At 39.2% G+C, this 25791-nt stretch overlaps 1 protein-coding gene across 2 annotated transcripts in view; it reads right to left on the reverse strand.

Moving 5' to 3' along the window:
• Window positions 1-19467, reverse strand: part of VPS54 (VPS54 subunit of GARP complex) — a 128594-nt gene extending 109127 nt beyond the window's left edge. For both annotated transcript variants that reach the window (XM_012477126.2, XM_012477123.2), the window contains exon 1: window positions 18972-19467. The gene's annotated coding sequence lies outside the window, so the exon portion shown is untranslated. The remainder of the gene's footprint in view (window positions 1-18971) is intronic.
• Between the last annotated feature and the right edge of the window lie 6324 nt (window positions 19468-25791).

Raw genomic sequence — 25791 nt, forward strand, 5'->3', positions numbered from 1 at the left:
ATATAAACAGGACTGCAGGGAAGTTCACACGGCAGCTGGGCAGAGCCCACAGCAGCTCAGTAAAGCCTCTGCAGGCAGACGGTGACTAGGCTGCCTCCTTGCTGGGCAGGGCAGCCCTGAAAAAAAGGCAGCACCATGGAAACTAATAAATAAAGCCCTAACTCCCTGGGAAAGAACACCTGGGAAAAAAAAGGGGTTTATGAGTTCTGCTGTAGCAGACTTAAACGTACCTGCCCAGCATCTCTGAATGAACAACAGAGCTCACAGCTCAGCACTCGAGCTCCTATAAAGGACAGACTGTCTCCTCAAGCAGCTCCCTGACCCCTATATATCCAAAGAGTCACCTCATAAAGGAGAGATCAGACTGACATCTGGCAAGTACCCTTCTGCAACAAAGAAAGCAGAAGAAGAAACTGGTAGCAACCCTTACTGTTCTGCAGCTGCTGCAGGTGATCCCCAGGCAAGCAGGGCCTGGAGTGGACCTCAGCAGTCCTACAGCAGAGGGCCAGACTGTTAGAAGGAAAACTAAGAAACAGAAATAACTTCATCGTCAACAAACTGGACTCAGAGATCCAATCTGAAAGCCAGCAACTACAAAGACCACAGGTGGATAAATCCACAAAGATGGGAAGAAAACAGCGCAAAAAGGATGAAAACACCCAAAACCAGAACGCCTCTCCTCCTACAAGGGATCACAACTCCTCACCAGCAAGGGAACAAGGCTGGATGGAGAATGAATGTGATGAAATGACAGAATCAGGCTTCAGAAGGTGGGTAATAAAAAACTTCCGTGAGCTAAAAGAACATGTTTTAATCCAATGCAAAGAAACTAAGAACCTTGAAAAAAGATGTGATGAAATGCTAATGAGAATGGACAATTTAGAGAGGAATGTAAGTGAATTGATGGAGCTGAAAAACACAACATGAGAACTTCACGAAGCATGCACAAGTTTCACCAGCCAAACTGACCAAGCAGAAGAAAGGATATCAGAGGTCGAAGATCAACTCAATGAAATAAAATGAGAAGGCAAGATTAGAGAAAAAAGGGTAAAAAGGAATGAACAAAGTCTCCAAGAAATATGGGACTACGTGAAAAGACCTAATCTACGTTTGATAGGTGTACCTGAATGTGACGAGAACGAATCCAAGCTGGAAAATACTCTTCAGGATATTATCCAGGAAAATTTCCCCAACCTAGCAAGGCAGGCCAATATTCAAGTCCAGGAAATACAGAGAACACCACAAAGATATTCCTCAAGAAGAGCAACGCCAAGGCACATAATCGTCAGATTCACCAGAGTTGAAATGAAGGAGAAAATGCTAAGGGCAGCCAGAGAGAAAGGTTGGGTTACCCACAAAGGGAAGCCCATCAGACTCACAGCAGCTCTCTCAGCAGAAACCCTACAAGCCAGAAGAGAGTGGGGACCAATATTCAACACCCTTAAAGAAAAGAACTTTCAACCCAGAATTTCATATCCAGCCAAACTAAGCTTCATAAGTGAAGGAAAAATAAAATTCTTTACAAACAAGCAAGTACTGAAAGATTTCATCACCACCAGACCTGCTTTACAAGAGCTCCTGAAAGAGGCACTACACATAGAAAAGAACAACCAGTACCAGCCACTCCAAAAACATACCAAATGGTAAAGAGCAGCAACACAATGAAGAAGCTGCATCAACTAACAGGCAAAACAGCCAGCTAGCATCAAAATGGCAGTATCAAATTCACACATAACAATATTAACCCTAAATGTAAATGGACTAAATGCCCCAATCAGAAGACACAGACTGGCAAATTGGATAAAAAGCCAAAAGCCATCGGTGTGCTGTATCCAGGAAACCCATCTCACATGCAAGGATACACAAAGGCTCAAAATAAAGGGATGGAGGAAGATTTACCAAGCAAATGGAGAGCAAAAAAAAGCAGGAGTTGCAATTCTCATCTCTGACAAAATAGACTTTAAAGCAACAAAGATCAAAAGAGACAAAGAAGGACATTACATAATGGTAAAAGGATCAATACAACAAGAAGAGCTAACAATCCTAATTATATATGCACCCAATTCAGGAGCACCCAGATACATAAGGCAAGTTCTTAATGACTTACAAAGAGACTTAGACTCCCACACAATAATAGTGGGAGACTTGAACACAGCATTGTCAATATTAGACAGATCAACCAGACAGAAAATTAACAACGACATCCAGGACTTGAACTCAGACCTGGAACAAGCAAACCTAATAGACATTTACAGAACTCTCCTCCCTAAATCCATAGAATATACAATCTTCTCAGCACCACATCACACCTACTCTAAAATTGACCACATAATTGGAAGTAAATCACTCCTCAGCAAATGCAAAAGAACAGAAATCATAATAAACAGTCTCTCAGACCACAGGGCAATCAAGTTAGAACTCAGAATTCAGAAACTAACTCAGAACTGCACAGCTTCATGGAAATTGAACAATTGGCTCTTGAATGTTGACTGGATAAACAATGAAATGCAGGCAGAAATAAAGATGTTCTTCAAAACCAATGAGAATGAAGATACAACATACCAGAATCTCTGGGACACATTTAAAGCAGTTTCTAGAGGAAAATATATAGCAATAAGTGCCCACATGAGAAGAAAGGAGAGATCTAAAATTGACACCCTATCGTCAAAATTGAAAGAGCTAAAGGAGCAAGATCAAAAAAACTCAAAACCTAGCAGAAGACAAGAAATGACTAAAATCAGAGCGGAACTGAAGGAGACAGAGACACAAAAAACCCCTTCAAAAAAATCAATAAATCCAGGAGCTGGTTTTTCGAAAAGATCAAGAAAATAGACCACTAGCCAGATTAATAAAAAAGAAAAGAGAGAATAACCAAATAGATGCAATAAAAAATGATAAAGGGGATATCACCACAGATTCCACAGAAATTCAAACCATCATCAAAGATTATTACAAACAACTCTATGCACATAAACTAGGAAACCTGGAAGAAATGGATAAATTCCTGGACACTTGCCTCCTCCCAAGCCTAAACCAGGAAGAAGTCGAAACCCTGAATAGACCAATAACAAGGTCTGAAGTTGAGGCAGCAATTAAGAGCCTACCACCCAAAAAAAGCCCAGGTCCAGATGGGTTCACAGCCGAATTCTACCAGACATCCAAAGAGGAGCTGGTACCATTCCTTCTGAAACTATTCCGAATAATCCAAAAAGAAGGAATCCTTCCCAAATCATTTTATGAGACCAACATCATCCTGATACCAAAACCAAGCAGAGACTCAACAAGAAAAGAAAATTACAGGCCAATAGCCATGATGAACATAGATGCAAAAATCTTCAATAAAATACTGGCAAGCTGATTGCAACAGCACATCAAAAAGCTTATTCACCATGATCAAGTAGGATTCATCCCAGGACGCAAGGCTGGTTCAACATACGCAAGTGTATAAACGTAATTCACCACATAAACGGAACCAAAGACAAAAACCACGTGATTATCTCAATTGATGCAGAGAAGGCCTTTAACAAAATTCAACAGCCCTTTATGCTAAAAACCCTCAATAAACTAGGTATTGATGGAATGTATCTCAAAATAATAAAAGCTATTTACGACAAACCAACAGCCAATATCATACTCAATGGGCAAAACCTGGAAGCATTCACTTTGAAATCTGGCACTAGACAAGGATGCCCTCTCTCACCATTCCTATTCAATATAGTACTGGAAGTTCTAGCCAGAGCAATCAGGCAAGAAAAAGAAATAAAGGGTATTCAAATAGGAAAGGAGGAAGTCAAATTGTCTCTATTTGCAAATGACATGATTGTATATCTAGAAGACCCCATCATCTCAGCCCAAAATCTCCTGAAACTGATAAGCAACTTCAGCAAAGTCTCAGGATACAAAATCAATGTGCAAAAATCACAAGCATTCCTATACACCAATAACAGACTTAAAGAGAGCCAAATCAAGAATTAACTGCCATTCACAATTGCTACAAAGAGAATCAAATACCTACGAATACAACTAACAAGGAACGTAAAGGACCTCTTCAAGGAGAACTACAAACTATTGCTCAATGAAATAAGAGAGGACATAAACAGATGGAGAAACATTCCATGTTCATGGTTAGGAAGAATCAATATCATGAAAATGGCCATACTGCCCAAAGTAATTTACAGATTCAACGCTATCCCCATCAAGCTACCAATGACCTTCTTCACAGAACTAGAAAAAAAACACCTTAAACTTCATATGGAACCAAAAGAGAGCCCGCATAGCCAAGTCTATTCTAAGTAAAAAGAACAAAGCCGGGGGGCATCACACTACCAGACTTCAAACTATACTACAAGGCTACAGTAATCAAAACAGCATGGTACTGGTATCAGAACAGAGATATAAACCAATGGAACAGAACAGAGGCCTCGGAGGCAACACAACACATCTACAATCTACAACCATCTGATTTTTGATAAACCTGACAAAAACAAGCAACGGGGAAAGGATTCCCTTTTTAATAAATGGTGTTGGGAAAACTGGCTAGCCATGTGCAGAAAGCAAAAACTGGACCCCTTCCTGACATCTTAAACTAAAATTAACTCCAGATGGATTAAAGACTTAAACATAAGACCTAACATCATAAAAACCCTAGAAGAAAATCTAGGCAAAACCATTCAGGACATAGGCGTAGGCAAGGACTTCATGACCAAAACACCTAAAGCATTGGCAACAAAAGCCAAAATAGATAAATGGGACCTAATCAAACTCCACAGCTTCTGCACGGCAAAAGAAACAGTCATTAGAGTGAATCGGCAACCAACAGAATGGGAAAAAATTTTTGCAGGTTACCCATCTGACGAAGGGCTGATATCCAGAATTTACAAAGAACTAAAACAGATCTACAAGAAAAAAACAAACAAGCCCATTCAAAAGTGGACGAAGGATATGAACAGACACTTTACAAAAGAAGACATACATGAGGCCAACAAACATGAAAAAATGCTCATCATCACTGGCCAATAGAGAAATGCAAATCAAAACTACATTGAGATACCATCTCACTCCAGTTAGAATGGTGATCATTAAAAAATCTGGAGACAACAGATGCTGGAGAGGATGTGGAGAAATAGAAACACTTTTACACTGTTGGTGGGAATGTAAATTAGTTCAACCATTGTGGAAGACAGTGTGGCGATTCGTCAAAGACCTAGAAATAGAAATTCCATTTGACCCAGCAGTCCCATTATTGGGTATATATCCAAAGGATTATAAATCGTTCTACTATAAGGACACATGCACACGAATGTTCATTGCAGCGCAGTTTACAATAGCAAAGACCTGGAACCAACCCAAATGCCCATCGATGATAGACTGGACAGGGATAATGTGGCACATATACACCATGGAATATTATGCAGCCATCAAAAACGATGAGTTCATGTCCTTTGTAGGGACATGGATGAACCTGGAAACCATCATTCTCAGCAAACTGACACAATAACAGAAAATCAAACACCGCATGTTATCACTCATAGGTGGGTGTTGAACAATGAGAACACACGGACACAGGGAGGGGAGCACTACACACTGGGGTCTGTTGGGGGGAAATAGGGCTGGGATAGCTGGGGTTGGGGAGGTGGGGAGAGATAGCATGGGGAGAAATGCCAGATATTAGGTGAAGGGGAGTAAGGCAGCAAATCACACTGCCACATGTTTACCTATGCAACAGTTTTGCATGTTCTTCACATGTACCCCAAAACCTAAAATACAATTTAAAAAAAAAAAAAAGAGGGTTCCCATTGGCCACATTTGGGACAATTTGAGCATATTTTTTAAAAAGTAATAGAGTATAACATCTGGAATAAGTAAAAAATGGATTCATAGAGATATTTAAGAGGCAAAAAAAGTGATAAGGAAAGGGGGTGGGGAAAGAAAATCTCTACTGAAGAATGCCAGTAATAAATATAGAAGGAATGACCAAATTAGAAAATCACCAATTTGCAACCCCCAATGTAAAAGCTAATTCAGGCAAAAATCACCAATGTGTGCCAAAGTTATTAGGTGAAAAGTTAAGAAAAGAAAATTCTCACAGTGCCTAAATATTACCTCATAGATTATTTAATAATACAAAGGGGAAAATGTATCTTCAAAATGGAGACCTGGCTGTCACCACCTTAAGTCATCAAACTTAACATTACTGATAATAGCAGGACAACCTGATATTATGTGATTCATGAAATGACAAAATAGAAAATAAACATCATTATCTATGAAATATTCTCTCCAAAAATATTTAATCCAACCCAATCAAATCTCTAGACCAGGAGTTAAGCTCTATTGTCCTGTGAATTTCTTTGACAATGTGGTAAAGTTTATGGATGCCTTCTTAGAATAATGTTTATAAATGCATAAAACAGACAAGACTACAATGGACAATTATACTGAAATACAGCTACTATAATAATTGTTTAAACTACAGCATAGTAATATTATTTCTTCTTGAGACAGGGTCTCAATCTGTCACCCAGGCTGGAGTGCAGTGGCAGAATCACAGCTCACTGTAATTTCAACTCCCTGGATGCAAGCGATCCTCCCACTTCAGCCTTCTGAGTAGCTGGACCACACATGCATGCTACCATACATGGCTAATTTTTGTATTTTTGTAGAGATGAGATCTCACTATGTTGTCCAGGCTGATCCTGAACTCTTGGGTTCAAGCAGTCCTCCCACATCAGCCTCCCAAAGTGCTAGAATTATAGGCATGAGCTACCATGCCCAGTCTATTATGGCTTGTTAATTAATATGAATCTAGTAACTACCTTAATTTATAGGCAATAAATGAGCATCAATGGTATCTTAAGATATCTGCAGCAGTTGAATGTGATATGAGAATACCTGAGATTTCTATTGGTGACAAAGCTATAGGTACTGTAATTGTACTGTTTACACTGTATCCATGAAGTGTTTCTTATTCATAATTAAAGAAAATGCTAAAATCCAGTTAGGGCAGAGTTTCTCAACCTTGACACTACTGACATTTTGAATGGGATAATTCTATTATCAAAGACTCTCTTGTACCCACCCAGCTGTGACAATCAAAAATGTCTCCAGACATTGCTAAATGTCCAAGAGTTGGGGAAGGAGAAGGCAAACCCACCCCAGCTGAGAACCACTGAGTTAGACATAAGTTAAAATAAAGATGTAATTTCCCCATCTAAAGTTTACAGATTCCCTGAATTCTACAGACCCTACAGAGTCTGTAACTCAAGGTTCAGTGCCCTTGCTCTAGACCTACCTTTGAGTTTACAGGAAACAGAAGGATATCAGAGAGTAACGTTTAAACCACTATATATGAGGAAACAATGAGACAAATTAAGAGTGTGAGATAATCTATTAAGAAATTGGCTTGGATACTTACTTAGTCATTTTAAAAAGATGGGAAACTATCCTAGATTAAAATAAATAAATAATGTGATTATTTACCTGCTTGTTTCCTATCTCTCCCACTATACTGTAAATTTATATTTGTTTCATTCACATTCCTATAACACACCCAATAGAGAGTCTAAGCATTCAATAAACTGCATGACTGTTCAATGAATGAATGAATGAGCAATGAATGACTATCACAGAAAGTGGGTAAAAACACATAAGCCACTAACACAGACAGTATCTCAAAACATTCATATACATTTTAAATAATCTAAAAATATAAACCCAAAATATATTTTGTTTGTATAACATTACTTGACTTTCTGAAATTTGATTCTAGATCTCTTCCTTGTAACACAATACTGGCCATACAATGAGTTAGATCTCTGTAATGTATTAGTTGTGTGACAACTGTCTTACCTTCCTAAGTCTCAGTTTCCTCATTTGTTAAATGGAACAGCAGCAGTATCTTCCTCATAGCAATATTGGAAGATTTAAATGAAACAACTTATGTAATTTCATGGCATAATACTTGGTACATAGTAGACATTCAGTAAATAATTGCAACAACTATTATTATGAATACCTTTTTTTTTTTTTGAGACGGAGTCTTGTTCTGTTGCCCAGGCTGGAGTGCAGAGATGCAATCTCAGCTCACTGCAACCTCTACCTCCCATGTTCAAGTGATTCTCCTGCCTCAGCCTCCTGACATCTTACTTTTTAAATGGTTGGTAAACATGAACATTTTGACTGTGCCATACAAAGTTTTAAAATAAATGCAAACTTTAGGACCCTTAGCCTCCTCTTTTGGCATCTTTTTCTTTGCTTGAGCATTCCTAATCCTGGAGAGACAGATGGTGGGTAGGGGGAAGTAGAGGGGAGAGAGGAAGCAACAAACTAATCCAATATGAGCAGACATAATTTACTTTCAGAAAAGTCAGCAAAGCATAGAAAAGTGATCCTCATTGCCATCCCACTAAAGGGGGTAAAAAGAACATTGGAAAGAGATAATGAAGCTAGAAAACATGGTGGCCTAGAACAAAAGCAACTCTGATGAAGAAAACTGTGCCTGTGGGAGAGAAGAGAGATGAGGAGGTGGTACAGGAGTGACTGGAAATGCTGCTTGGGAAAACATCTGAGTATAGGTCAAAGTTAAGTCCATGGGAGAGAGTAGATGAGATAAAAATTAGAATTTCTGAGTTGGACAAGACTTTAAAAGAATACCTGGCTCAACTTTCTACTTCAATATAAATCCTTTCTACAAGAGGTCTTTCTGCCTCTACTTGAAAACCTCAATAATGAAGAATTAACTACTTTAAAAGCAGAGTACTACTGTAAAACAACAAAATTTCTTTGGAGAATAAAAATTCTTGTTGTTAACAGAATCCTGCCTTCTTGAATTTTCCATTACTACTTCTAGTTCAATTACATTACAGGAATGAATTAGTAGATAACTACAGATAGTCACAGGAAAGTGATACTACAAGTGGAGAAAGTGCCGAAGAAGAAAAGAGCTAATGAAAGCTCTGAGCAAGGGGTAGGGCAAATCTATTTAGAGGAAAAAACAAAGGCAATCAGAAATACCATCTTTACAGAGGGAAGACGTGTCAGGGAGTAAAGTGTGAACAGTAAGTAGCATCAACGTGCTGCAAAGAGGTCAAGGAGATTACTAACTTTAGGAAGTATACTAGATTAGAACAGTTTCAGGACAATGGTTAGGGAAGAAGCTATCCCACTGAGGTTAAGAGGTAAGTGATAAAGTAATAAAGGCAACAATATCAAGATCTATTTGGTGGTAAAAGAAGAAAATGAAAAAGATCAAGAGTTGAGCAAGAATCTTTTAGCCTATGGGTGACCTGAGCATATTTGTATGCAAACAGCAAGAAGCCAACTGAAGGATGAGATTAAAGAGGAACAAGAGGCTGGGCACAGTGGCTCACCATTTAGCTAGTTAACTGAGAAGAGGGAATTTGAATTCAGATTTTCTGATTCTAAATTCCATATCTCTGTCTCTGCACTAATAAAAAAATTTTAAATTATTTCACTACTCCTTCCCACCCATTTCAGGCACCCAGTGCTTTCCTTTTCTATCTTTATCTCCTTATCAGATCAATGACTGAACCAATAACACTTACTCTCATAACTATTACTTATGTTCAACAGAAATAATTAACATCTAATTATGACAGTTTTATAAGACCAGGACTATTCCAAAAGGAAAAAGATACTATACATTTTCTTTTTTTTGTTTGTTTTTTGTTTTTTTGAGACAGAGTCTCACTCTGTTGCCCAGGCCGGAGTACAGTGGCACGATCTCGGCTCACTGCAACCTCCACCTTCTGGGTTCAATCGATTCTCCAACCTCAGCCTCCCAGGTAACTAGGACTACAAGCACCTGTCACCTCGGCTGGGTAATTTTTGTATTTTCAGTAGAGACAGGGTTTCACCATGTTGGTCAGGCTGGTCTCAAACATCAAACTCCTGACCTCAGGTGATCCACCCGCCTCGGCCTCTCAAAGTGCTGGGATTACAGGCGTGAGCCACTGTGCCCGGCCCCATATAATTGCCTTATAAATGAACTTTACAAAAAAATAAATCTATTTGAGAAAACATGGATAAAGGGAATTCCTTTTTACAAATGGAGCTGGACAGAGCTTTTCTGACATAATTTTGATACAATTTTGGGCTTAAAAAATTTTTTTTATTGAGTCAGAGTCTTGCTCTGTCACCAGGCTGGAGTGCAGTGGCGCCATTTCAGCTCACTGCAATATCCGCCTCCCGGGTTCAAGTGATTCTCGTGCTTCTGCCTCCCAAGTAGCTGGGACTACAGGCGCCCGCCACCATGCCCAGCTAATTTTCTGTATTTTAGTAGAGACAGGTTTCACCATGTTGGTCAGGATGGTCTGGATCTCCTGACCTCATGATCCACCCACCTCAGCCTCCCAAAGTGCTGGGATACAGGTGTGAACTACTGCTCCCAACAGACTTAATTTTTTTAAAAATCCATACTTGACTGCTATTTTTAAAAGCAAACAAAAAATCGCAAATTTCATTTTCCCGAATTTAGAAGTACTGATAACATGCAAGAAAAACTTAAACAGCCATACTGTAATATCCTACCAAAGATCAGTTTGATAGAACTCAGGAGTTTATGTTACCATTATAAAAACTCTGCCCCCTTCTTTCTCCACCACCTTTCTTGTTCCTCTTTAATCTCATCCTTCAGTTGATTTCTTGCTGTTTGTCTATAAAATACCTCAAATATCTCATATTCTAAGTACTTCCCACAACATTTTTGGAATTTAAGAGTCAATTTCTGGTAAATGGTACAGTAAGTTTTTCATACAACCTATACACAAATAGCAATATACTTCTATACTATTTAAGATTTATCATTTGACAAAATCTAGTTTAATCATAATTTGTAAAGACTTTAAAATTTTTAAAATGCATATCACATACATTATTGCTCACAAAAATCTCAGTATCGAAGGTATAATTCAAACAAACTCTCAAGAAATATTAACATTGGGGCTGTCATATAAATAAGCACTTTTTTTTTTTTTTTTTTTTGAGACAGAGTTTCACTCTTGTTGGCCAGGCTGGAGTGCAATGGCACAATCTTGGTTCACCGCAGCCTCCATCTCCCAGGTTCAAGTGATTCTCCTGCCTTAGCATCCCAAGTAGCTGGGATTACAGGCATGCACCACCACACCTGGCTAATTTTGTATTTTTAATAGAGACAGGGTTTCTCCATGTTGGTCAGGCTGGTCTCAAACTCCTGATCTCAGGTGATCCACCCGCGTCCGCCTCCCAAAGTGCTGGGATTACAGGTGTGAGCCACCGTGCCCAGCATAAATAAATACTTCTATAGTCCTCTTGAGCATTAAAGGAGTACTGAAGAGGCCAAAGGAACCCAGAAAATAAGAACAAAGTTGTAGTAATCTAATTTGCTTTTTCCTTACATCCTCATATGACATTTACGAGAGACCCTGTGCTTTGCAGGAAACTGAATTCATGCAGCTTCCTGAAGTCACTTACTTACTTTTTATTTAGTGACAAGGAACACTAAGAGATAATATTGACTAGAAGGATAAAAATTATAACAATTTGTAATATTACATTTAAATATTTTTAAATGGCTTATAAAACAAATGCTATTTCATGTGACATCCTTAGCAGGAATAAAAATCATAAATATCTTCATAAATACACAATTTTTAAGTCTAGATATTATTCCAAATAAAAGCAGTGTCTTTTTTTCCCCAGCACTCATAGAGAATTATAACATTATAGCAGCCATTAAAATTGATTAAGGGTCACAGGCCTGGAATATGAATAAACTATACTAAGATAAAATATGTCTCTAGCATGTAAAAATTCCAACAACAACATAAGATAGCTTGGATGTTTTCCTACTCCCATTGATATGACTGTATTACTAGTGAAATTTTGGCCAGTCAAAATGAACCATATTAGATACTGGTATTGACTTCTTGGTGTCCCAACCAAATATTAGCAAGTAAATCTTAAAATCACTTATTCAAAGGTATTGAAGAATAAATATGTCTCAAATATATAAACTATTAGACACTTATTAAGTAACAATATGATGCTTTCAAGGAATTTTCATTTTAGGGAAAATAAAGCAAAGAGCTAAGAAACATCTGCGATAAGTCAGTAAACAGTTCAAGAATAAAAATATTAAATGTTAGTTCAAGGGAAAAGTAAATAACTACAGGATTCATGATTACTATAACCTAAAACAATAAACTAGTAAATTTTAATTAATCACTGTTTGACATTACCTTTACATCCCTCCCCACTGGTTGGGTCTCTTAGCTCTGTTCTACTTTACTAGCTTCACTGCTTACTACATCCCCATTATTTCGTCTCCCTTGCATCTCTCCTCCCTCATTCATCTTCAGTACAATCTGTCTTTGCTTTTCTCCTGGTTGCAGAACACTGCCAGAGAAAACCATAAAATATGCTGACAACAAATTTATGAATTCCAATCTCAGATGAGCCTCTGATGCTGCTCAGCAATCGTTTCACTTATTTATCTTGAAACACTTCTCTCCATCCCCTACAATTTGTGTTACACTTTCATCCCTCTCGAGTCCCCTAGCCTATTTCCAACAACCCTGGGCTAAAAAGTAACCGCTTAAAAAAAAAAAGTCCTCAGATGTAATTTTTCCCTCCATATTCAAATGTACCTAATTCTCATCTAGACACTATTCTTAACTTTCTGAAATAGAGTATAGATGTCTACTTTTTTCCAGAGTTAATCCCCCAACAGCTGCTCTTGATCTTACCTCTTCCTACTTCATCTGGGACCTTGTTCTATTAGTTATTCCCCGATTCTATCTTTAATCTTCATCGGTCCATCAAAAACAAAAACAAAAAAGTTTGAGCATCAAATGAAGGTCCTTTCTCTCCTCCCTACCTCCTCCAGTTACTACTTCTCACCTCCCCTTCATTGGCAAACCTCTATTCTCTTTTTGGTCCACCTCCTTAGCTGTATTCCATCTTCACCACTTACTTGGCTCCAGAAAAGGTTAGAAATGACCTGATTGCTACACTGAGTGGCCTATATTCAGAATTTATCTAACCTGACCTCAATGCCCTGAAAAAGTCAATGAAGATAACAAAAGTAGAAGGAATGAAAAAGAAAAGTCACCATTTGTAATCCTCCAACATAATGACTGATTCAAGCAAGGATCATTAATGGATACCAAAATCACTGGTTAAAAGGTTGCCAGGGAATAGGATATTTACATGGCCATTAAGTATCCTCTATAAATTATTTATTAAATAGTAGAGCCATCTGTCAGTCCCACCTTTACCAAGTAATCAAGCTTGCATTACCAATAGAGTGACAGTCTGAAATCATGTGCCTTGTGATCTAATACAGCAGTAGGAATACACGTCATCTGTGTGGTGGTCTCACCAGAAATGTCTGACTAGAATCTAATCATTAGGAACAGACCAATTCAGAATGTAGAACATACTCCAGGACTCATGGTCTCTACTTCTCAATGGACAAACCTAAAGAAGAGATAAAGGCAGTAGGACTAGTCCAGATTGGGGGAAACTTACAAAGAGACATTCAATGCATTAACCTTGAATGAATCCTGCATTTGAGGGAGGAAACAGCTACAAAGATTTTTGGAACAACTGGGAAGATTTAAGTATAGAGTATACGTCAAATATTAAGTAAATGTGATATATATAACATATATATAATATCTATCAATACCACCACATGCTTACTCTGAATATTATCTACAACTATTCTACCCTCAAACTACCCCAGAAAAATTTTACTGAATAGCTGGGCCTTTGACTACCTCCAGCCTTATTTTTATATGATTGTGAAAGAAAGGTGACTAGTTAACAAAATTGTAAAAAATTACATTTTGCCCATTGATTTCATGCTATTAATTCAACTCTAAATGCTACAGCATAACTATGGACTACTGGACATATAGAAAAATCAAAATGACTTTTTTGCATAAAAAGATGAAAAATAATTTTAAAAGAAATCTGGAAGGAAATGAGATTTTACAAATGGTGAGCAGGCTTAAAACCCCTATTTCTTCAGTTAAATCCTCACATCTGAAGAACAATTACCACTGGTAGAAAAATCCTTCAAATACACAGGAAGACAGGCATAGTAAATGAAGACAAAAGGAATTCCCAAAAAGGTAATTAATCCAAATAACTGTAGCATACTCTTAAAAAGACTGAAATTTTTTGTATAAGTCACTACCAAACAATTTAACTCTGAAATAAAATATGTATTTTCAAGTCTTCTCAAATAGCATATTTGAAAACAAGGTAATCTTTTCTCAATAACTTAATTTCACCATTATAATAATCCATTATTTTACTGTGCTATACTAGTGATACTCTCAGGTGCTATACAAGGAAGTCAGTTTGCCCCTATATTAAGGAGTTTCAGATTATAGTGATATACTAGTTATTGTACCAGTTTGTTATCAATATTTGTATTTAGTGCTTCTCTCCTCGCTAGAAAGGCTGTCAGCCATCACTATTCTCTACCTTATTATGTATATTCATTTCTAATTTGATTCTTCTGAAGCGAGTAACTCTTCTACAGTATGTTATAGTTGACATAGCATCTTAATACTTACTACATCATTTAGTAACTCTTACAATAGCCTTGTAATACATGGATTATCACTATCCCTATTTTACAGATGAGAAAACTGAGGCTCAGAAAGAATGAGTAACTTGACTAACTTATCCATAAGGTACAGATGATAAATAGCAAAAGTGATCTAAACTGTCAAATTACCTTCTTTCATCAACACATTAAGCTTGTTAAAAACATTAAATAGGCTGGGCGCAGTGGCTCACACCTGTAATCCCAGCACTTTGGGAGGCCAAGATGGGCAGGTCATGAGGTCAGGAGAGCGAGACCATCCTGGCCAACACAGTGAAATCCTGTCTCTACTAAAGTTACAAAAATTAGCCTGGCTGGCGACAGAGCAACCATCTAAAAAAAAAATAAATACAAAACTAAAAAAAAAGCACCATTAAATAATAGTCAAAAGTGGAGTTCATAGGGAAAAAAAGATTATAAGCTTTGAATTTTTCTGGAATTTTTCTGGATTATAAGCTTTGAATTTTTATGTACAATGTATATATGTACATTGTACATTGTATGTACATACGTAAGTAAATTAATTAAGTAAAACACTTAGCTTATTTCTCCTTTCCTGGCAGTTGAAGCTACCAGGAAGAAAAAAAAATCACTTCTGGATAAAGAAGATATGAATATATTCTATTTACAATTTCAAAAACCTATGCAACAATAACAATTTAAAACATAATAGTAGTTCAAATTTGCAGCAAATTAAGTCTATTTTTAGGAAAAAAAGGGTTTCTTTTTTCAGATTTGAAGACAACCTAAACATACGAAAGAATATCTGCATTATGTCATAAATAGATTTTAATTTTCCCTCAATTCGCCCCCTTGCAAAGCAAGAGTTAGTTGCTGGAGGACCTAAGATGTTAATCTAATTCACCAAACAGTGCCTACTGAGACTATTTTCCCCCTGGTAGGAATCAAAAACACTAGGCCCTGATCAGAAATCATGCAACCCCTAGGTTTACAGTGGTACCATGGACATTTTGAACCAGATAATTATTTCTTGCAGAGGTGGATGCAATATGTCCTGTGCATTGTAGGGTATTTAACAATACCAATAGCATCTCCTTCACCTATGACAACCAAAAATGTCTCTAGACACTGCCAAATTTCCCTTGGAGGTCAAAATCGACCTTACAGAGCCATTGTTTTAGATGTTAGGGCACTGGATCTTTGAAAAAGGAAACCTCCAACTGGCCCTGTTAATTATAATTTTTTAAAATTTGGATTTAAAAAAATTAGACATTAACAGTACAAGAAGATACCTAAATAATGTATTTGCAATCCTTCTTTAGCTTAAAGCATTTTTAGAGGATTTTATAACATGGGTTTCATCAATGTGGCTAGATATAGTCACCCACTTTTCCCCAAAGTTGGGGAAATGTCCAGTTCTTTCTCAGCTCGGCTAGCAAAATGTCAAATACATACATATACACAAGAATCTAAAGATTCTAACTTCCAAAGCCCCATTTCTTGCTTTACACGGCCACCCTGTGGTTCTTGAGCCATGCATCCTTGAGATTCAAGCTTCTAAATCTCCAGATTTCCTCATCTGGTTGCTGCCAACTAATAGTGAGATAAGCAGGAAGTAAACTGATGACCTTTAAGATCTTTTCCAACCCTGATATTCTAATTTTCAATGACAAAAATGCCTTCCAACTTTTACTTATTGACTCCGAGCTGACCAAACCACCTCTTGAGATTACTGAAGCCATTTATACTTTTACTTTCTCTAACTTTACGATGAATACAACTGAAAAGTGTATCAGTTACTTACAACATCGCTTTTAATATTGGTGATCAGTTGCTTATTCCCTAGCTCAAATAAAAAATTTTAACATGTATACTGATTTTAAAGAAAAAACTTTTCAAGAACCTATGAGCCAATAGCATTTATATGAAAGGCCCGCATTAGCCCAATATTGAAACAGAAAGTAGACTAGTGGTTGCTTAAAGCTGGGTGTGGGGAGAAGAGAATGGCGGGTAACAGTTAATGGACACAAGGTCTTCTGAGAGAATGATGAAAATGTTCTAGAATTAGATTATGGTGATGGTTGCACAATTATGTAAATAAATAAACTAAAAACCACTGAGTTGTACAATTTTTTTTTTTTTTTTTGAGACAGTCTCGCTCTTCACCCAGGCTGCAGTGCAGTGGTACCATTTCGGCTCACCGCAACCTCCATCTCCCAGGTGTAAGTGATTCTCCAGCCTCACCCTCCCCAGTAGCTGGGATGACAGGCACCCACCACCACACTCAGCTAATTTTTGTATTTTTAGTAGGAATAGGGTTTCACCACGTTGGCCAAGCTGGTCTCGGACTCTTGACCTCAGGTGATCTGCTGTCTAGGCTTCCCGAAGTACTGGGATTACCGGTGGGAGCCACCGCACCCAGACAAGTTGTACACCTTAAATAGGTGTACTTTATGGTATGTTAATTTTACCTCAATAAAGCAAGTTTTTAAAAAGCTAAGAGAAGGAAAAAGGAATTTTAATTAACTTTTGTTGATTAAAAAAAAAAAAAAAAGAATGTGGGCCGGGCTCGGTGGCTCACACCTGTAATCCCAGCCCTTTGGGAAGCCGAGGTGGGAAGATCACGAGATCAGGAGTTTGAGACCAGCCTGACCAACATGGTAAAACCCTGTCTCTACTAAAAATACAAAAATTAGCCGGGCATGGTGGCACACGCCTGTAATCCCAGTTACTCGGGAAGCTGAGGCAGGAGAATCGCTCGAGATCGCCCCACTCAGCCTGTGTGACAGAGTGGGACACTGTCTCAAAAAAAAAAAAAAAAGTGAAGAACACATTCTGCAAAGTTTGCCGTTTCATGGGCTATATAGGATTTGATTTTAATTCTGACAAAATTATCTTACCCAGAAATAAATTTTAACTTTCCAGAAAATATAAGCATATGTAAAAGTAATCACCTTTTCCTAAACTTTTAGTATTAAATTCTAATTTCAAATGATTCAGCAACAGTTCAGAAAGCCAAATGCTATAGTAACAGTACGTCTACAAGAACAAAATATATGAATATCAACAATAAAACAGTCTTTACGGTTTTGTTGTGATGCATTATTTAAAAAACCCATTAAAACATTTTTCATTTATCTTAAAAGTAATCCTCAGACTGCCTCTTAGATTGGTAGTGTAATAATTCTTAAGCTAACAGAACATAATTTAAAAATAGCCAAATTACAAAATTGCAAACATCTACTCTCCCAAACAACTCTCATTTACACATAATGATCATTTGTACCCAAACCTATCATGAGCAACGATGAGCGCTACGAACTAACATCCATTCCTAGGAAATCCGATTCTGACTGCACTACAAATACAGTCAAACAAACAAATCCCATCATTCCCTCTGTTCCATCATTTAAATGCTTAGAAATCATTTAGGCTCTGAAGATACTTTTTCCAATTAGAACTCACCTTCGAATTTATAAAAGTGAATATACATAAAAATCTCCAGTTTAGGTTATCGCAGTAACATTTCTCAGTATACTACAAGTAATTTATCATGGTATTACTTACTTAAAGGCATTTACTATTAAGACTGCCCTTGATTTGACAAATCAGAAATATAGCCAATTAAAAACAAAAACAGTCCAAACAATTTAATTCTTCGAAAGTAAGAGCCTCAATAAAAAACAAAAAATAAAGCTGGTCAAAAGAGAATTAAAAAAAAATTTTTTTTGCAACCCAAGTCAGTTAAAATGCTGAAAATACCACCTTGAACTCGACACATGAATAGACCAAATGGCTAATTATAATTGGCAAGCCAAAGTTCCTAAGTCAACGACCGGAGAGCAGAGGTGGCAGGGAGGGCCTGCCCTCCCTTTCTATCTATGCAGAGATGGAAGGAGGCAGAACTGAAAATTAATTATTGAACAAATTATTTCAAGCTACATTGTCGAAATGCAAAACACTGAGTAACTCTTTGGTTACTCTTCCCCGGAGTGAAAAACAAATGTTTAAACAATTCCAGTAGAATCCAATAGGACTAAGGGCCTGGCTGGAAAAAGAAAAGGAAAGTTTGGGGGCAGCGTCTGAGGGGGTGATGGAAGTTCCAGAGCCCGGATCCCGGAAAGAGACGAGAGTGGCTAGAGCGGCGTATGCGATCGCCAACAGCAGGCAGGGAACAGAGCTGCCAGCCCTGATCCCCGAGGGAGAGTGAAAAGGGAAAAAAGGAGGTGGCGGAGAGGAGAATGGAAGCTTCAGCGCCGGTCAGTTGCGACCGAAACTCTGTCCGCTTCGATCTGGAGAGGAGAGCGAGGGGGTGGGGTTTCAGTCCCTCTCTCAGCAGTAGGTCGGGGTGAGAATAGGCCGCGACGCGCGGGGGTCCGCGGGGCACACCTACCTGCGGGTCCCGGGCAGCCGCCCTGAGCGAGGCCTAGTGCATCGCCGCCGCCTCCAGCCCTCCACGTCGCACCGAGGCTGCCGCTCCACGGCCGACGCCTCCCTGCGCCTGGCCGGGCCCGGGCCCGAGCCCGGCTTCCCGCCCCCGCCCCGCGCCGGCTGGCCAGTCGACCCTGGGAGCACAGGGCCGCTCTCTTGAGCCCAGCTCCGCTCGGGGGTGAGAGGCGGCAGCGGCGGCTCCCTCACGTCTCTCCCGGGTGTCCTGTCAGCCAGCAGTTTCCCCCGGGTCCGCAGCGCCGCCTCCGCCGCTGCTGCCACCGCCTCTCCCACATCCCCGGCCTCCAGGGGAGCCGCCGCCGCCGCGCCACGACCACTGCCTCTAGCGCCTCTGCTCCCGGCTCCACTGCTTTCCCTTACCCCGCCGGCCTGGCCGGCTCGGCCTGGTCGGGTGCGGGGAGACAGCGCCGGAGGCCGCCGCAGCCCCCAGCCCACAATCCACTGCGCGGCTCCGCCGGGGCGGGAGGGCCGCGGCCCGAGCCGGGGGGAGCGCCTGCCGCCTGGGGAAAGGGGCTTCGGCGCGGGCTGGCCTGCCGGTCGCAAGCGCAGCCGGAGTTCTCCCGGGGCGGGGAATGCACCGCGTGGCTCCCCTGTGTCTCCTCTAATAGTCCTACACTCAGACAGAAATCCACGCTGAATTCCACTTTCCCCACCACCCTTCCCCACTTCCCCCGACTGCCAGTTTTTAGGAACACGCAGATGCCTCCTGCCGCCTTCCGCGGGACCGGGACGCGACCCCTCCAGCGTAGCCCTCATCAGCCCCAAGACCAACTGACTCGAAACGTCCCTAAATCACCCGGGACCTATTAAAGCAAATACTTCCACGAGATTCCGCCTCTCCCCAACCCACTCGAAGTAAATGCTTTTCAGCCGGTCCCAAATAATTGCCCTTCCAAAGGTTAAAGGTCACCCCAGCCCAACTACCCAATTCTCTTCACTGGGGCCTTTTCCCCCACCCTGTCCTCCTCCAAGCCTTCCCCAAGTTCCAGGCCTTCCTCCCAGGCACTGAAATCAGTTATTCCTGTTACTTGAGTGAGATACTGGAAATGTGTATGATAATTAATACTTTCTAATTCTAATTTCAGCCTGGTTTCAGAGGACTTGCAACCTTAAACCAATAAAATACAATCCACAAGAAAGGGACGGTCTTAGTATATAAATATACATATATATAGTTTTAATATATAAATATATATTTATTTTTTATATAAATATACACACATATATATATTTTTTTTCTTCGAGGAGGTGGGGGAGAGGTGGAATCTCGTGGAAGTATTTGCTTTAATAGGTCCCGGGTGATTTAGGGACGTTTTTGAATCTTTTGGTCTTCAGGGTGGCGAGGACTATGCTGGAAGGGTCGCATCCCAGTCCCTGGGAAGGCGGCAGGAAGCATTTTTTCCTTTTTAGGAAAAAAAAAAAGTCCTCAATCATTTGAGTGCTTGTGGCTTAATTTTGGGAAGATTTTATTCAATTTTGAAATTCTTGCCTAAAAATAAATTTCAAGCATTTATAAGACATAGTATGTTTTAACAAATCAAAAGTGAAAATGTTAACTCTTACAGTTGGGGGTTGGAAAAAAAGTTGATGCAAGTTTCACTTCTAAGAAGTCACTTTGTAAACTGCAAACATAACTTTTATGAAATAATATTTTACTCATCAAAGAGCTGAAGTTGGGGGAAGAGGACAAAAAGTAAGGAAATATCAAAAATAGTTGAGAGGGCCGGGCGCGGTGGCTCAAGCCTGTAATCCCAGCACTTTGGGAGGCCGAGGCGGGTGGATCACGAGGTCAAGAGATCGAGACCATCCTGGTCAACATGGTGAAACCCCGTCTCTACTACTACAAAAAATTAGCTGGGCACGGTGGCGCGTGCCTGTAATCCCAGCTACTCAGGAGGCTGAGGCAGGAGAATTGCCTGAACCCAGGAGGCGGAGATTGCGGTGAGCCGAGATCGCGCCATTGCGCTCCAGCCTGGGTATCAAGAGCGAAACTCCGTCTCAAAAAAAAAAAAAAAAAAAAAAAAAAAAAAAAAAAAAATAGTTGAGAGAAAAGTCTTAGATTTTATTTCTCTAAATTCAATCCTCTACAATTATGTAATAAATAAGATGAGAAAATCATTCCTCAATATAAAATAAATTTAACTATAAAATAATGAAGTTCTCTTAAATCACTGATTGCTTGTAACACCAAATGAGTTTACATAGAAGCAGAGTAGAATGGTGGTTACCAAAGGGTGATAAGAAAGGGGAAATACGGGCCAAAGGGTAGAGTCTCAGTTAGGAGGAATAAATTTTAGTGATCTATTGCGCAGCATGATGACCATAGTTAATAACAATGTATTTAATATTTCAGAATAGTGGCCGAGTGCGGTGGCTCACACCTGTAATCCCAGCACTTTGGGAGGCCGAGGCGGGTGGATCATCTGAGTTCTGGAGTTCGAAACCAGCCTGACCAACATGGAGAAACCCCGTCTCCACTAAAAATACAAAATTAGCTGGATGCGGTGCATGCCTGTAGTCCTAGCTACTCGGGAGGCTGAGGCAGGAGAATCGCTTGAACCTGGGAGGCGGAGGTTGCGGTGAGCCGAGATAGCGCCATTGTTCCAGCCTGGGCAGCAAGAGCAACACTCTGTCTCAAAAAAAAAAAAAAAAGAATAGCTAAAAGAGTACTTTTTGTTTGTTTGTTTGGGACAGAGTCTCACTCTGTCACCCAGGCTGGAGTGTAGTGGCACAATCTCGGCTCACAGCAACCTCTGCTTCCCAGGTTCAAGCCATTCTCCTGCTTCCGCCTCCGGAGCAGCTGTGACTACAGGGTTGCACCACCACGCCCAGCTAATTTTTGTATTTTTAGTAGAGATGAGGTTTCACCATGTTGGCCAGGCTGGTCTTGAACTCCTGACCTCGTGATCCACCCTCCTCTGCCTCCCAAAGTGCTGGGATTAGAGGCGTGAGTCACCACGCCTGGCCAAGAGTACATTTTAAATGTTCTCACCATAAAAATATAAGCTGGGTACAGTGGCCCACACTTGTAGTCTGAGCTGAAGTGAAAGGATCCCTTGAGACTAGCAGTTTGAGTCCAGCCTGGACAACATAGCCAAAAACCATCTCTTAAAAAAAGAAGGGCCGGGCAAGGTGGCTCCTGCCTGTACCCCCAGCACTTTGGGAGGCCAAGGCAGGTGGATCACCTGAGGTCAGGAGTTTGAGACCGCCTGGACAACATGGTGAAACCCTGTCTCTACTAAAAATACAAAACTTAGCTGGGCATGGTGGCACACACCTATAGTCCCAGCTGCTCCGGAGGCTGAGGCAGGAGAATCACTTGAACCAGGAAGGTGAGGGTTGCAGTGAGCTGAGATCGAGCCTCTGCACTCTGTGGCTTGGTGACAGAGAGACTCTGTCTCAAAAAAAAAAAAAAGAAAAGAAAGAGTAGGTGAGGTGAAGGATATGTTAGTTAGCTTGATTTAGTTACTCCACAGTGTGTACAGATATCAAAACATCACATTAGATCCTATAAATATATGTAATTTTTGTCAATTTAAAAATTTTTCAATTAAAAAAGATGTGTTTATACTGTGAAAATATTAAGAAAAATATTAACCAAGTTTTATCTAAAGCCAGAAAGGAAAATAATTTTTCTTTATGTCTAGAATCAGTTCATAGATTATATTAAGAACTGGATTTAGCAAGTTCCTATATTTTGACCTGCCTCAGGAAGTCAAAAACAGTTCAAAAACTTCCTTAAACCTGGCTGGTTTGGCCTTTAGAAAAGTATTTGTGTTTATACCCCACCTTGTTCCAGAAAAGATTCCAAGCTGGCACTTGGATTAAATGATAGCCATCAGGTGTCTCTCAGACACTAGAACAAGACAGTCTGGTTTGCTTCCTCATTATCCATCTGTTGATAACATACCATAAGAAGAAAATACACATTGAGTATTGTGCTTAGTTATTTCAGGGACCCAGCTCAATGTTTACTTTTACTTTCCCATAGAACAATTCATAGTCTTAAATCTAAACAGAAAAGTAAATGCTGATGATCAAGTTTGCAAAAATTTTTCAGAGTATAAATTGGGCAAGCAAGTTCATTTAAAGCTAGATAAATTTCAAATTAATTAGTATGTTCACTTGCTGTCACTTGAATAATTTCAGTATGAGAACTAAAAGCCAAATCACAAATAAATAGGTATAGATATATTATTAGTGTTCATTTGCAGAAAGCACAGATGATAGAAAATTAAGAAATTAATAAAAAATTAATAAATTGATAGAAGTTAAAATTCCATTATTTCCCTCTAAAAAAGTAATCAAGAAGAAAATATTTAGCTACCATGTCACTAACACTGTAGTTGGCATATTTATTATAGCTGTTCATCAAGGTTATATATTCTAATTAGAGGGAAAATGGCAAATTTTCTATGCCATAACACCTATAAAAGGCCTATGCTTATGTTTACTATGTATTCTGTGCATATTTGTGTGTGTGGTAGTACTGAGGTTAACTTATCTATTCGATTCATCACTGAATACTGCCTTTCTTTTTTTTTTTTTTTTTTGAGAGGGAGTCTCACCCTGTTGCCCTGGCAGGAGTGCAATGGCACAGTCTCGGCTCACTGCAACCTCCACCTCCTGGGTTCAAACGATTCTCCTGCCTCAGCCTCCCAAGTAGCTGGGATCACAGGTGCCTGCCACCACGCCCAACTACTTTTTGTATTTTTAGTAGAGATGGGGTTTCACCATGTTGGCCAGGCTGGTCTCGAACTCCTGACCTCATGATCTGCCTGTCTTGGCCTCCCAAAGTGCTGGGATTACAGGCATGAACCACCACGCCCAGCCGGAACACTGCCTTTCTCATGATTTATTTGATAGAAACTATACATTCACATGCCAATATAAATACAGAAGGGAAAGTGGGCACTGATAGAACAAGTAGAAAAACCATTTTGCAATTTAGTAAGATAGAAACACTAGCTTCTTTTTTCTGTGATAGCAAACCTTGAATCTATCAAATGGAAACCCATCTAAGTTCTTAACCTACCCTACAGCTAAATATGTATAATTATATTCTGTGTTTAGTATATATAGGTTATCTTTAATAAGCAAAATTTATATGCACTCATGAACTGCAGGTGTCAAGCTGATAATTGTTTCATTAGGATTTGGGTTTTGTATCCAATGTCCTGAATTATTTTATGCGTCATATTTGAGCTATTTTTAAATGCTATAAATATATGTTAATATATAATTATATGTCTTTTATAATTTAATTTGTTTTATAATTTTTATATAATGTATAGTATATAAAAATATAAATGATAATTTATAACAATATTACTCTAAACTGAAACTGTGTTTTGATATTTCTTCATAGGTAATAGAGGAAATTAATAAAAAATTAAGAAATTGATAGAAGTTAAAATTCTTTTATTTCCCTCAAAAAAAAAGTAATCAGGAAGAAAATATTTAACTACCATGTCACAAAGCTGCAATCAAACCATCCATCAGTCTCTATTCTCATCTGAAAGCTTGACTGAGGAAGAATTGCTTCTAATGTCCTTCATGTTGTTGGCAGCATTCATTTTCTTGCATTTACAGACTGAGAGCCCTGGCTCCTTGCTGGCTCAACCTTGCCCTCAGATTTTACAGGCAACCTGCAGTTCCTCATCCTGTAGGTTTTGCTAACACAGCTGCTTACTTCATCAGCCAGTGAGGAGTATCTTTAAAGTGTCTAAAGTGAATCTACTAGCCAAATGGAGTGATAGCCTAGCATATTTTCTATAGTCTGTGGTTTACAAGGAGGTCACAAGTTTCACTCACCCTCAAGCACAGGGGATTACACAAAGTGTGAACGATCATCGTTGCCTGTGATGGTAGCAATCATGGAGGGTTACCCTCAAGCCTGTAATTAATACCACATGTATTGGAGTTTGGCCAACCTTGGGCCTTAAACTTTAGCTATGTGACTTTATTCTCAGTCTCTAACTCATAGTTTGTTCATCTACAAAGAAGGACAATAATCTCTTTACACTTTATTTTTCTCCCTTGTAAAATGAGACTAAGAATAGACTTGTAAGGATTAAATGAGCATTTTAACACAGTAACTGATAACATGAAATACTCAATAAACACTTGTTAGTTTTCTTTCTTTGTTCCCCATCTTTCTCTCATCTCTTTTTATTTTGATCTTGATCTGTTAGAAGTCCCAGTTGGCACTTCTACCCTTTCAACTGCTACGTCTTCATCCTGGGTCCAGAGTTCATGTACATGTGTGTGTGCACCTGTATCTAGGGTCATTCGAAACCAACTAGTATCAACGCCTTAGAAAACAGAATGGATAGTATTGCAAATGTTATCTCCAACTTGAGCTTGGAAAAATTAATAACATGATAAATGAATAACATTAGGAAGATCATTATTAGACATAGAGGCTTTGAGAGTTTAGAGAACTTTGCTGGGGTGGGCTTCAGTTCTCCCTCTGAATGATGTTCAATAGGTACAAGTACGAAAAGACATGTTCTTGCATAATAGTGTTCATGGGCTCTGAGTTTGTATTCCAGCTTTGCCATGTTCTAAGTAACCTTGGATATATTATTTAAGCTATTTCAAGCTCAGTTCATTATGGGGATGATAGTATCATACTTCGTAGATGTGCTGTGAGGATTACATTTAGACTGCACAGTCAGCCCTCCATATCTGCAGATTCCACATCCATAGATTCAACCAATTTTGTATTGAATATATATATATTTAAAAATAATTTAAAAACC

This window comes from Aotus nancymaae, unplaced genomic scaffold (assembly GCF_030222135.1).
Source record: "Aotus nancymaae isolate 86718 unplaced genomic scaffold, 86718_ANA_hifiasm-v0.15.2.pri h1tg000057l, whole genome shotgun sequence".
In the NCBI taxonomy this organism is placed as follows: Eukaryota; Metazoa; Chordata; class Mammalia; order Primates; family Aotidae; genus Aotus; species Aotus nancymaae.